We start from the raw sequence: 12,875 nt of genomic DNA, 5'->3' as shown, positions 1-12,875 counted from the left end.
AATGCACATTCCAGTGGCAGTGAGCACAACTAGAGCCCAGATATTGTTTTCTAAATAGCATTTTCTTTTAAAAGGAACCAAGTCTCCTTGGAGAAATGGCTGAATTTGGGACTGTACTAAGAAAGTACAAGTTGAGTCTGGAATATCTTTTTTAACAAATAACTTTGGGGGATACATGTGCAGGTTTGTTATATGAGTGTATTGCATGACACTGAGGTTTGGGGTATGAAAGATCCCATCAACCAGGTAGTGAACATAGTATCCAATGAGTAGTTTTTCAGCACTTGCTCCTCTTTTTCTCTCCCCACTCTAATAGTCCCCAGTGTCTATTGTTCCCATCTTTATGGCCATGTGTGCCTAATGCTTAGCTCCCACTTATAAGTGAGAACATGTGGTATTTGCTTATCTGTTCCTGCATTAATTGGCTTAGGATAATAGCCTCCAGCTGCATCCATGTTGTTGCAAAGGACAGGATTTTGTTCTTTTTTATGGCTGCATAGTTGGAATATTTTTTAGTGCCAGAAAGCAAAGATACATTCAAATGATGATGGGACTTGTCAAAAGGATACAGGAACCAGATTATCAGGGCTTCTCCTGGCAAAATCTGGGAAAATTCAAGCATAAAAAAAAAATGATGATAATGTGTTATAGCCCATTAAATAAAATAATAATGCATATGTCCATACTGATATATATAATCCATACATTAGGTGAAGGAGAATGCATAGTATACTACCAATGAATAAATTCAGAAGGAATGATGGAATTAGAAAGCCACAATTGGCAACTGTCATAGTAGTTGATGTAGTCGGGTGTCAGCAAAGGATGTTAAAATTTGCAGATAAAATTTTGATGAATTCCAAGATATTCCCCAGAAGATACTTATTAATTAACAAAAGGAGCCACTTTTCACTGGAGAAACCTGGATGATACCACCTGAACCAGGTGATCAAGTTTAATACCTTCAGTGAGAGGAAAAACAACATCACGTGCCTTTTGATATGAAAAGAATGAAAAGAATACTGATACAGGATGTTTGTTTCATCCAAATCTCATGTTGAAATATAATCTCCAATGTTGAAGTTGGGGCCTGGTAGGAGGTGATTGGATTGGGGGCAGACCCCTCATGAATGGTTTAGCACCATCCCCTTGGTGATGTTAGTTCTTGTCCAGTTAGTACATGTGAGATCTGGTTGTTGAAAAGTGTGTGTGACCTCCCTCCTCACTCTCTTGCTCCCGCTCTGGCCATGTGAAATGGTGGCTCTGCATAGCCTAGAGCCATGACTCCTAAAGCCTTCACCAGGAGCAAATGCCAGCACCGTGGTTCCTGTACAGCCTGCAGAACCATGAGTCAATTAAACCTCTTTTTAAAATAAATTACCTAGACTCAGGTATACCTTTACAGTAACAAAAATGGCCTAACATAAATATATTACTTCTGTGTTATTCTTTCCAAAGTGCATAACTTGAATATAATCATAAGCAAACACTGGAAAACACCAGTTGAGGGGCCTTCTAAAAAATAACTGGCCCATACTTTTCAAAAACATGAAGGTCATAAATCAAGGAAAGACTGAAAACTGTTTCAGGTTAAAAGAGATTTTTTTTAAAATGACAATTGAATGGCACGTGGGATCCAGGATATTCTTTTACCATGAACAACAGTATTTCAGATAATTGGGGAAATTTAAACAAGGTTGGTGCATTAGTATTATATTATCCTACTTTGACCATATAAGAAAATGTCCTATACTCTAAAGTGTTTAGGGACAAAGGAGCATCATATCTGCAACTTACTTTTCAGTGGTTCTGAGGAAATTTTATATGTAAAGAAGAGAACACTCACTGCCACACATCCACCCTCACACCCAACCCCCTCAACACGCACACAGATGAGAGAGAAAAAAATGGTAAGGCAAAGTGTCAACCAAAATGGTAATGCAAAATATGAACCAACAATGTTGACATTATCACATTAACCATTAACATTCGGGCAAACCAGGGGAAGGGTATACAGAGTTTTTGTTTTTTTTTTTTTCTTTTTGCAACTTTTCTCTAAGTCTGAATTATATATAAAAAAATTTAAATAGATATTTCTCGATCTGAGCTGTCTGTAGAAGCCACTGCAGACAGGGAGGCAGAGGGAGAAGCTTGGGAAGAAGAGATATTTGCCATGGCTGAACACTTTAAAGAAATAATTAGATGTCCTGCCTGTCCAAATGGTCTTGAAGAACCTGTGCAACTGAAATGTGGATACGTCTGCTGCCTCCAATGCATCAATTCACTGCAGAAGGAGCCCCACGGGGAAGGTTTACTGTGCCCCTTCTGCTGTGTGGTCTCTCAGAAGAACTTGGTCAAGCCCAAGTTCAAGCTGAGGGCGCTGGTTTCCACGATCAAGGAACTAGAGCTCAAGCTGAAATCAATTCTAAAAATGAACCCAAGGATGAAGAAGTTTCAAGTAGATATAACCTTGGATGTGGACACAGCCAAAAACTTCTCACCATTTCTGAAGACCAGAGGAGTGTCCATGAGGGAATTTCAGCCAGAATAGGAAGGAGCAAGCTGAAAGGTTCACCTTTGCACTATGTGTCCTGGGTGCCCCTCCCTTCACTTCCAGCCACTATTACTGGGAGGTCGATGTGGGCATTTGTAAGGAATCTGTGAATCGACAGGGGGACATTGTACTTTCTTCAGATCGAGGCTGCTGGACTGTAGATTCCAGAAAATGAAAGGTCTTTGCTGCCAGCACCATGGCTTTGCCTATTCTCTAGGTGAGTCCCCAGCTGCACAGAGTAGGAATTTTCATGGATATAGGTATGAGGTTCATTTATTTTTATAATGTTAGTGATGGGTGTCATATCTACACACACAAAATTTCTTCTAGCCACTGCATCCATTTTTTGCTCATAAACGTGAAACTCAAGATGGAGCTTTGCGAGTATCTGTCCTGTGATCAATCCAGACAATGCCAGTCCCCCAATTTATTCTGGGGAAAGTAAATAAACATTTGAACATAATCATCCATAGGAAGTTTCTGTATGCCCACAGCCAGAGCTAAGAATTTTCTGCTAGATACACATAGGTACAAAGGGATAGAAGGTAAAGATCAATTTTGTTGTCATGTTGCTTTCTTCAATAAGTAAATATTTTGAAATTTCAAAAAAGAAGATATTTCTTAGTTTATTCACTTATTACCAACCCAATAGAATTAGTACTCCGTGTGTTTGTCCACATTCTTGTCTTTAAGGGTTTTTTTTGTTTTATTTTGTTTTTTTGACGGAGTCTCACTCTGTCCCCAGGCTACAGTGCAGTGGCATGATCTCAGCTCACTGCACCCTCCCCCTCCCAGGTTAAAGCGATTCTCCTGCCTCAGCCTCCTGAGTAGCTGGAATAACAGGTGTATGCCACCACGCCCGGCTAATTTTTTTATTTTTGGTAGAGATGGGGTTTCACCATTTCACATTAAGAGGAATCAGGTTCCTTTAGAATAATGGTTGATTCCAGGTCTGGAGCAAGGAATATACAAAAAGTGCCTGAAAGAGCTATATCTTGTACCAGAAGGCAAGAACACTACCAAAGATCACTAAGATTGTGTCAAAAGAGCTCACAGCTAGCATAAATAATCTTCCACTGGGAAGAGTTGAGAAGATTTAAAAATGAGTAAGGATAATAACCTCAATATAGTGAGTTATAGCAAATATTTTAAAATCCACATGTTCATCAAAAAAAAAAAGCCTTCATTAATCATTTTTGGGGGATGTTAGGGGACCAAAGTTCTTATTTTAAAAAATTAGTAAAAGTAGAGGGAAAAAATCAAACATTTGATCTGCTTTTTCTATACAAGTTACACTTAAAGGTAGCCAAATATTTGAGGACAGGAAATTTCTCTTTACAGAAGTATTCCAGTATATAAATGAATGTAGAATTATGAAATTAGATAATTACCATTTGGCAATGGTTAGTATATTAGTGGATCTAAGCAATAATTATCAATGCTGCCAACATCACTGGAGTGGGACATTATGTGCCTCCAGATGAAACGATAACCATTCTCTCTCAAGTAGCATTGGCAAAAACAAAAACAACAGAAAACTTTAATCCAGATCTAACTACCAGTTTATGGGAATTACAAAGAGCAGAGGAATGTTTCAAACCACATCACAAGAATGTGAAGGGAAGAATACAGACTGTGGAAAACTTACAAGATAAAAAGCTCAAAAGGCCCAGGTTTCCTGAACAACAAAAAGCATAAGAGAAAAATGGAAGCAGAGGAACAGAAGCTATAGATTAAGAGAAATGTAATAATTAAGAGAAATGTGTAAGAGTGTCCATCAGTTGCAATGTATGGAGTCTTGCTTAGCCTGACTTGTCCAAAGATAATTTTCCTAGATAAACAGGGATATTGGAAAACTAATTAGATATTTGTTTATATTAGAGTATGATTGTTATCTGTGGTAATGCTATCACATTTGTTTACCAAAAAATGTACTTTTTAAATAAGTACATACCAGAATATTTACAAATGATATGATGAATGAGATTTGCTTTGACATAATCTGGGCAGGGAAGGGGGAATGTGGAAGGAATGTGCTGTGTGGGGTGAGGGTCACATATAAAAATGAAGTGAGTTTACCCTTGGGTTGACAATTGATGAAAATGTGTGTGGGTACAAAGGCATTTATTTATCTTTCCACTGTTGTATTAGTATGAACATTTTCATAACAAAGAGTAAAAAGTTTTAGATCATGGGTAGGATGCAGAAGATAGGAAAGAAGGGGAGAAAAGAGAATATTGGGCACCTGTTGGGAAGCATATGAGGTGCTTTTTTGATGTGCTATTGAATTTAGTTCTCAAAACGGTCCAGTGGAGTGGTTATGCTCTTTTTTTTTTTTCCAAATAAGAAAACTGAGGCTAAAGTCACTCAGTAATTTGCTCAAGATCTCAAAACTAGTAGTTGATAGATGTGGAATAAATATTCACCTCCTGGGTTCTGATCCTTCATTTGTGTCATTCCAAATAGTGTTAGACCCAGTTAGATCTGGATTTAATTCATTACTCTACCATAAAAGGGAAAATGAACTTCAGTGTTATTTTAATGGCTTTATTGAAATATAATTCACGTATCATAAAATACATCCTTTTAAAGTATACAGTTTAGTAGTTTTTAGGATATTCACAGAGTTGTGCAATCATCACCACAACTGAAATTTAGAACAATTTCATCATCCCCAAAAGAAACTTTATATCCATTGCAGTTACTCTTACTCTCCAGTCCCTCCAACTCCTCAGCCCTAGACAACCACTAATCTATTTTCTGTTTCTATAAATTTTTCTATTCTGGAAATTCCACGTCAATGCAATCATATAGTATGTGACATTTTGTGACTGTTTGCTTTTACTTAGCATAATGTTTTCAAGGTTCATCTATGTTGTAGTGTGTATCAGTACTTCATTTCTTTTTATTGCTGAATAATATTCCATTGTATGGGTATGCCACATTTCCTTATTCATCAGTTGATGGATCTTTGAGTTGTTTCTACTTTTCAGCCATTATAAATAATGTTTCTATGAATATCTGTGTACAGGTTTTTGTATGGACATGTCATTTCATTTCTTTGAGGTATATATAGAGGATAGGAAATGCTAGGTCATATAGTAACTCTGTATTTAAAATTTTGAGGAACTGCCAAATTGATTTTCTTTCTTTTTTTTTTTTTCTTTCTTTTGAGACAGACTCTTGCTCTGTCACCTAGGCTGGAGTGCAATGGCACAATCTTGTCTCACTGTAACCTCCACCTCCTGGGTTCAAGCGATTCTTCTGCCTCAGCCTCCCAAGTAGCTGGCATTACAGACATGTGCCACCATACCTGGCTAATTTTGTGTTTTTGCGCTTTTTTTTTTTGAGACAGAGTCTTGCTCTGTCACTGAGGCTGGAGTGGAGTGGTGTGATTTCGGCTCACTGCAACCTCCGCCTTCTGCATTCAAGCGATTCTTGTGCCTCAGCCTCCAAAGTAGTTGGGATTACAGGTGCCCACCACCATGCCCAGCTAATTTTTGTGTTTTAGTAGAGATGGTGTTTTACCATGTTGGCCAGGCTGGTCTCAAACTCCTGACCTCAGGTGATCCACCCTCCTAAGCCTCCCAAAGTGCTGGGATTATAGGCATAAGCCACAATGCCCGGCCTAATTTTTGTATTTTCAGTAGGGAGGGGGTTTCACCTAATTGGTCAGGCTAGTCTCGAACTCTTGACCTTAGGTGATCTGTCTGCCTTGGCCTCCCAAAGTGCACGATGAGCCACTATGCCTAGCCCCAAGTCGATTTTCACAGGGGCTGCGCCACTTTACATTCCCACCAGCAGGTATTGAGAGTTCCAATTTCTTCACATCTTGGCCATCACTTGTTATGGTTTGTCTTTGAAATTATAGCCATCTTCATGAGAGTGAGGTAGTATTTCACTGTAGTTTTTATTTTCATTTTTAAATGACTAATTATGTTGATAATGTATTATTGAATATAAGATCGTTATTACTGGAATTTTGTATCATTCTTTCATTCACTCAAAGAATGCCAGTAACTGGTGGGTTTGGGGGTGAGAAGTTGAATAAATTCTCTTCTGATTGCTTTCATTTTCTCACTGAAATAATGAGCAACGTGACTGGCTGAGAATCATGCAAGGAGAGGTATTGAAATTAACTGAGGAATAAAAATATATCTGAACCAAAACTGAAAAACTGAACTAGTTGGAATTAAATTAATCTAGCGAATTTTTTTTTTTTACTTTCAAAAGTTGTTATGACTATATCATGCATCAAAATATATAAAGAATATATAATGAACACCTAGGTAACTACCATGTGGCTAAAAACAAATCATCAGTGAAACCAACATTTATTGGATGGTAGCCAACTCCATCTCTATTCTGAATTTTAACTGTATCCCCTTGGAGTTTTCTCTTTCTTTTTTTTTTTTTTTTGGTTTTGTTATGTTACTACACATACACACACTCACACACACGTGCATGCACGCACACACTCAGATACAAAATTAGAAGATGACTTTCTCAGCAATATGGCATTTATATTATGTACATTTTATTATTAGATAATGCAAAAGTTCTCTCTAAAGAGATTGTATAAATGTATACTCCCACCAACAGTTCATAATTTTTTTAACTCCTGGTCCTAGCCAACAGTGTCTGTTATCTAACATTTTAATGAAAATTGCTTCTCATAGATTTAACTTGTAATTTTATTTATTTATTTATTTATTTATTTATTTATTTATTTATTTATTTATTTTTGAGACGGAGTCTCCCTCTGTCGCCCAGCCTGGAGTTCAGTGGCGCGATCTCGGCTCACTGCAAGCTCCGCCTCCCAGGTTCACGCCATTTTCCTGCCTCAGCCTCCGAAATAGCTGGGACTACAGGCACCCGCAACCACGCCCGGCAAATTTTTTCTATTTTTCAGTAGAGACGGGGTTTCACCGTGTTAGCTAGGAGTAATTTTATAATTTTTTTCTGAGATGGGGTCTCACTATATTACCCAGGTTGGACTTGAACTCCTGAGTTTAAGCCATCATTCTGCCTCAGCCTCCTGAGTAGCTGGGACTACAGTCACGTGCCACGGCACCTGGCTATGCAGTTTTGTAATTTTTAACAACAAAGGTAAATGCCTGATTATTTATTTGCCCATTTTTATTGCTCAGTTTTTTTTCTTTGGGTTTGTGTGTTTGTTATATATCCTGGATGCCAACCTTTGTTAGTTTACATGTCTCAATTATTTCCTAATTTGGAGGATTGTCGTCACTTTTTAAATAGTGCCTTCTATGAATATAAATGTTTAACATTAACTTGTGGTATTGATGCTTTGTTTTAAAAATCCTTTCCTACTTGGAGTCATAAAAATACTCTTTTTTCTTTTCTTCTAGAAGTTTTATTTTTCACATTTTGGTCTTTAATCTACCACATCTCTTTTTTAATATGGTGAGAAGTTGGAATATATTTTGCCTCACATGGGTAAATTTTCTAGAGCCATTTTTGAAGTTTGTCATTTGTCCATTGATATGCATGCTTTTTCTGCCACTTACATTGTTTCTGAGCCCTCTGTGTTCTTCCATTGGCCTATTTGCTTATTTCTGTCATTCTACTGAGTTTGGAGTTACATTGTGTTTTAGTTTGTTATGGGAGGATTGACATCTTTACCTTTCTGAGTCATCCTATTTATGAATGTAGCATAATTCCATTTAATTAAATTTTACAAGATTTTACAATAAAGTCCTGCAAATTTTTATTGAATTGATTCCTTGGCATCTTGTATTTTTGGCTATTATTATACATTTACTATCTGTTTTATAAGTTACATTTATTGGCAAATAGGAATACAAATGATTTTTGTAATTTTATCTTAAATCCAGTAAACTTGCTGAACCCTTTGATTTATTACTTGTCTCTGAATTCTCTTAATTTTTCTATATTAAAAAAGACAAGGTTTTTTTTGTTTATTTCCATTAGATGATGAGACTGACATGAGATAATCAGATTAAACAGTACCAATTAGAAAATGGGAGGTTCATACAAACCACTGGCTCATAGAAATTCTGAAATCTTGCTGGGCAAATGTCATCAGATCTTTTTACCCAGGAGTGTGGGGGTATTTCTTAATTGCACCCAGAGAGTGGGAACTAGATTTCCTGAGTCTCCATTTACTGTTCTCCACAGCTCTTGGCTTTACCCTCTGGAAGTTTATTTCCTTTTTGTTGACCTCTTTGGCCACTTCTAAGAGGGCATTGGAAAAGATGCCTTTGAGCAACTTCTCAGCTTACTTCCTTACGGTAGAAAACTGGGGGCCCAGAGGGCTTTTTATATCTGAAATAGTTTCAGCCCCTTTAACTCCAGCCTGATGCTTTTGTCAATCAAGTTGTCCCACATAATTTATGAATTTCCTTTATATAGTTTGATTCATCTCCTCTTCTTATGTGAAAAACTACATCCACAATTATTTTTAAGACAAGCCTATTTTTCTAGATTTAATTACTGGTAATTTAGGTGTTGTGAAACACCTTGAATAGGCACTATTTCAGTATTTTTCAGAGGTCTTAATAAAGGGTCTTATAGTTACATCCTTGATTTCTTCTTTACCCTAAGGACTTATCTTTCTGGCAAGGCTCTGAATTTAATATTTTCACAAAGATATATATTAATTTTAAAGTATTTGTCTGGAAAGACCAGAGATAAGAAACTCAGCCAGACTTAATGTTTTTTTCTGAGTTTTGCTTGCAAATTGGCCAGTTATTTTCTAAGTTCATCTATTTCTTGAAGAAACTTATCATACGTAGCTAAAATCAAGTGGATAATATTTGCAGTACTTTTCCTTCTTGCCCAATTTTGAAAATTTATTAGGTTCACTTTCTATCTTCCAAGTTATCATAGATGATAGTTTTACCAAACACTTTAACGGCACATAACACTGGTCTCTGGTTTTCCAAACTTTCATAATAATTTTCTTACATTTTTACAGCCTCCACCTACAACTGTATCCCAAAATCAATGGCATATATTTTGGGCTTTTATTAGTCAACACTCAACTTCTAGGATGAATTTCTACCTCAGTAAGCCATAGCTACATATGAACTTACTCCAAAACTCAGTGGCTGAATACAATAAATATTTCTCCCACTTTTCTGGGGTTTGGCTGATTTAGGCTGGTTCTTGGCTGGATGGGCTCAACAGGTCTCAGTTGGGCTCTCTCATGTGTCTAGAGGTTGGCTGGCTGTCAGTTGATATAATCTGGGCTTGTCCAGAGTGACTTCAATCTGTTCCAAATGTTTTGCATCTGCCTTTTGAGACTGGCGGACAAGCATAGGTATGTCTTTCTCAAGGGGATGACAGAAATGCAAGAGAGCAGATCGAAAAATGCAAGGCATCTGGAAGCCATGGAGACAAAAATTCAGACTTGCAGACAATTTGAATAGTGAATAAGACAGGGTTTTATTGGGCAAAAAGGGAAGAAAAGGGGGAAACAGGGACTCTCGCTAGGCCAGAGTCCCTGCTAGAGTGCTTCCTGCCTCTCAGTTCGAATTGCAGTTTCCACACAGGAAGAGCAGGGGCCAGGCTCCTCCCTGCTGCACATGTTGTGAATTTCTGTGTCTCCTCTCTAGTGCTCAGGCCAGTTGGGGTTTTTCTAGGGACGCCCCCTCCTACCTAGCTGTCTCATTCCCCCCCTAAATAAATACATCCAACAACTGTTCAAATAAGGATAAGGACAAAGACCAATCTTAACTGCTTCCTGCTGACAGGGGGCGCTGTTTTGGGGGAACCGGCAGTCATAGCTCCCTCAGAGGCCTATCTAAGGGTTTCAGCAGAAAGGCTCTGGTTGCATGACTGCTTGGAGTTTGATGGCCTGAAGGCAAGAACAGACAAACTGGGTTATTAGAAAGCAGTGTCAAAGCAAAACAAGGGGAGCTAAGGACAACTCAGAAATCCCAAGGCCTTTTAACAGTGTGCACAGGGAGAGGGAGGCCAAAAGTCCTACTGACAAAAAAAACTTTACCCTTTTGCTGGCATGTTGGGCTTCTGGGTTCCCTTCCCCTGAGCTCAATCCTAAGCCAACCAATTTAAGACTTGGGAAATTAAGTTTTCCCAGTTTGGAGGATGCACTGAGGTGAGTGTCTCATAGTACAGAGACACAATTACCTGTTTATGAAGAGAGAACCAAGGAGGAGAAAGAACAATGAAGGCATTTTTTAAAGGAGTCCCAGGGATTTGGGATGCATTTGAAAGGCAGTACAGACTGAAGATGAATGGCTAACCCATCTAGAAAGAGGGGAGCAGGCATCCCTGGTTGCCTTCTCTTCCTAGCAGATACCTGGGATATAAGTGAGGGAGAGAAGGAAGAGCATTCTCTTTCCCTCTTTTGTCCTTGTACCCACATACATCCTATCTCCCCTGCTGTCGGTAGCCTTGAATTTCCTAGGACTCATTTATGCCATGGATACTAATGTGGCCTTTATCCATGGAACAGGAAGCTTGGGCTTAGCTTACTTGGCAGGAATCAGCCATGATCACTTGTGCTGTGCCTTTTAACATCTGTCATTGTCTGCCTTTGGATCCCTTAAATCCAGTTTTTTTTCTTAGGGCTTTGACCCAAAGCTTGGCATTGAGTATGGGACAAAATGTGCCTTGGGGGGTTGCATGCACTCCCTATCATAAGTCAAATACTAAGGTGAAACTGCAGAACTGAGTCCTCCTCCCCCAGGGAGAGGAAACGATGTCTTATGATAGACTTAGAAAACTGGTGGCTATAGTTATGCTTGCAGGATTTGGGTGCATGGTGCTTGGCTTTGGTTAGCTCCCTTGGTCTTACTTTCCCAAAAGGAAACTTCTGCATGATGGGCATCCTATTTATTCCCATCACCTGGCAGGATTTGCAGGATAATTACTCAGAGCTAGGATATTAACCCAGGTTTTTACATTTGCTATCCCTCTTGTTCTTTCGCAGCTGCCGCCAGAGATTGCTGGTTGGTTCACAGGAACAAGCAGGGTTAGTCTAAGATGTAGGCAAAAACTGAAAAACAACTAGTGCGTTTAGAATTTAATGACAAATGTATGATAAGTTTTGAAACATGATTTCTGTCTCTCCTGTCCTCATTTATGTTGAGAAAAAAAATCATAACAGGACGGAGTTGTTTGCAAAATAGACTTTAATCTTATACTTAGCCTGATTATTTGCATAAAGTGCATCAAGAATAATTATTTCTACACAGGCCATTTGGATTGGCTTTGAGGGAACTGTGTTCCCCCAAGGAATCTCAGATAAGGCCTTTAAAGCCCATCCAAGCCATGGGTTGGGTATTCTCCAATACCTGTGAGTTGTGTAATCCTTGTCTCTTAAGGTCTGAAGATAAACTTTGGATTTCCTGGGCCTGTTAGAAAGTGACATTCTTTACTGACCACATGTCAGGAACCCTGTACAGGGACTGCATAGATGAGGGTGTGAGGCCAGTCTCCCGACTGGGCTTATACTGGGTCTGCAAGTTTAGATTGACTCTTTAAAGGGAAGCATACTCTTCCAGTCAAAGCCTTGGTGAAATAACCACTTTCTCCAATTGTGTCCTGTTGCAAAAGAAAAATGGATTCTTATGGCACTGATGCAAACAACTATATTGCTGTTATAAATAAATTTTTGGGTGTCACCAAAGAAATAGCACTCTAACATTAATTTTCTCAGCAAGGCAATTTTTACTTCTATGGAATGGTGCGCCTCATGGCTGGAGCAATGACGAGAGCACACCTGAACAAGGGAGGAGAAGGGGTTCTTATTCCTCATGCAAGTAGTCCCTACTGCGGTGCCATTCCCTGTTGACTAGGGTTGGACCGCACAGTCTAAGCTAATTTCTATTGGCTATTTTAAAGAGATCGGGGTACTAGTGGGAGTGGGGCAGTGAGTAGTTTGGCGGGAAGGATGGTTACAGAACAGGTGACTCAGGATGAGTCAGGATGGAGCAGGTGACCAGCGGTGACTCAGGTCAAAGCAGATGACCAGGGAAACAGATGTGAACTACTGATTAGAACTGGCAAGAAAGTTGTTTACTGAAACTAGAGGCAAGGGGTGAAGAGAACCAGGAAGTTAAACTTTAAAATGGAGAACAGAAAATAAGAGGGCTGAACACCCTGACATGCTTTGAAGAGAAACTTGGGGTTCACTATATTTAACAATGCCATAAGTTAAGAATACTCACGGATAGTTTCCAAATTCTAGAGGACCCAGGCAGAGAGAAACAAACATGCTCCAAATTTTGTTCATAAGAGTGTAACTTACTCAATTATTAAAGACTGTAAATAGTTCAAAATAAGTTTCCTTGACTCTGAAAGACAAAAT

At 38.7% G+C, this 12,875-nt stretch overlaps 1 protein-coding gene and 1 pseudogene across 4 annotated transcripts in view; both read left to right on the top strand.

Moving 5' to 3' along the window:
• The window catches only part of C9H8orf34 (chromosome 9 C8orf34 homolog), a 475,930-nt gene that overhangs the window by 154,565 nt on the left and 308,490 nt on the right, over window positions 1-12,875 (top strand). The gene's annotated exons all lie outside the window — the stretch shown is intronic.
• LOC104677436 lies at window positions 2,174-3,003 on the top strand (annotated as a pseudogene).

This window comes from Rhinopithecus roxellana, chromosome 9, assembly GCF_007565055.1.
Source record: "Rhinopithecus roxellana isolate Shanxi Qingling chromosome 9, ASM756505v1, whole genome shotgun sequence".
NCBI lineage: Eukaryota > Metazoa > Chordata > Mammalia > Primates > Cercopithecidae > Rhinopithecus > Rhinopithecus roxellana.
This window is presented reverse-complemented; position numbering and strand designations above follow the sequence as displayed.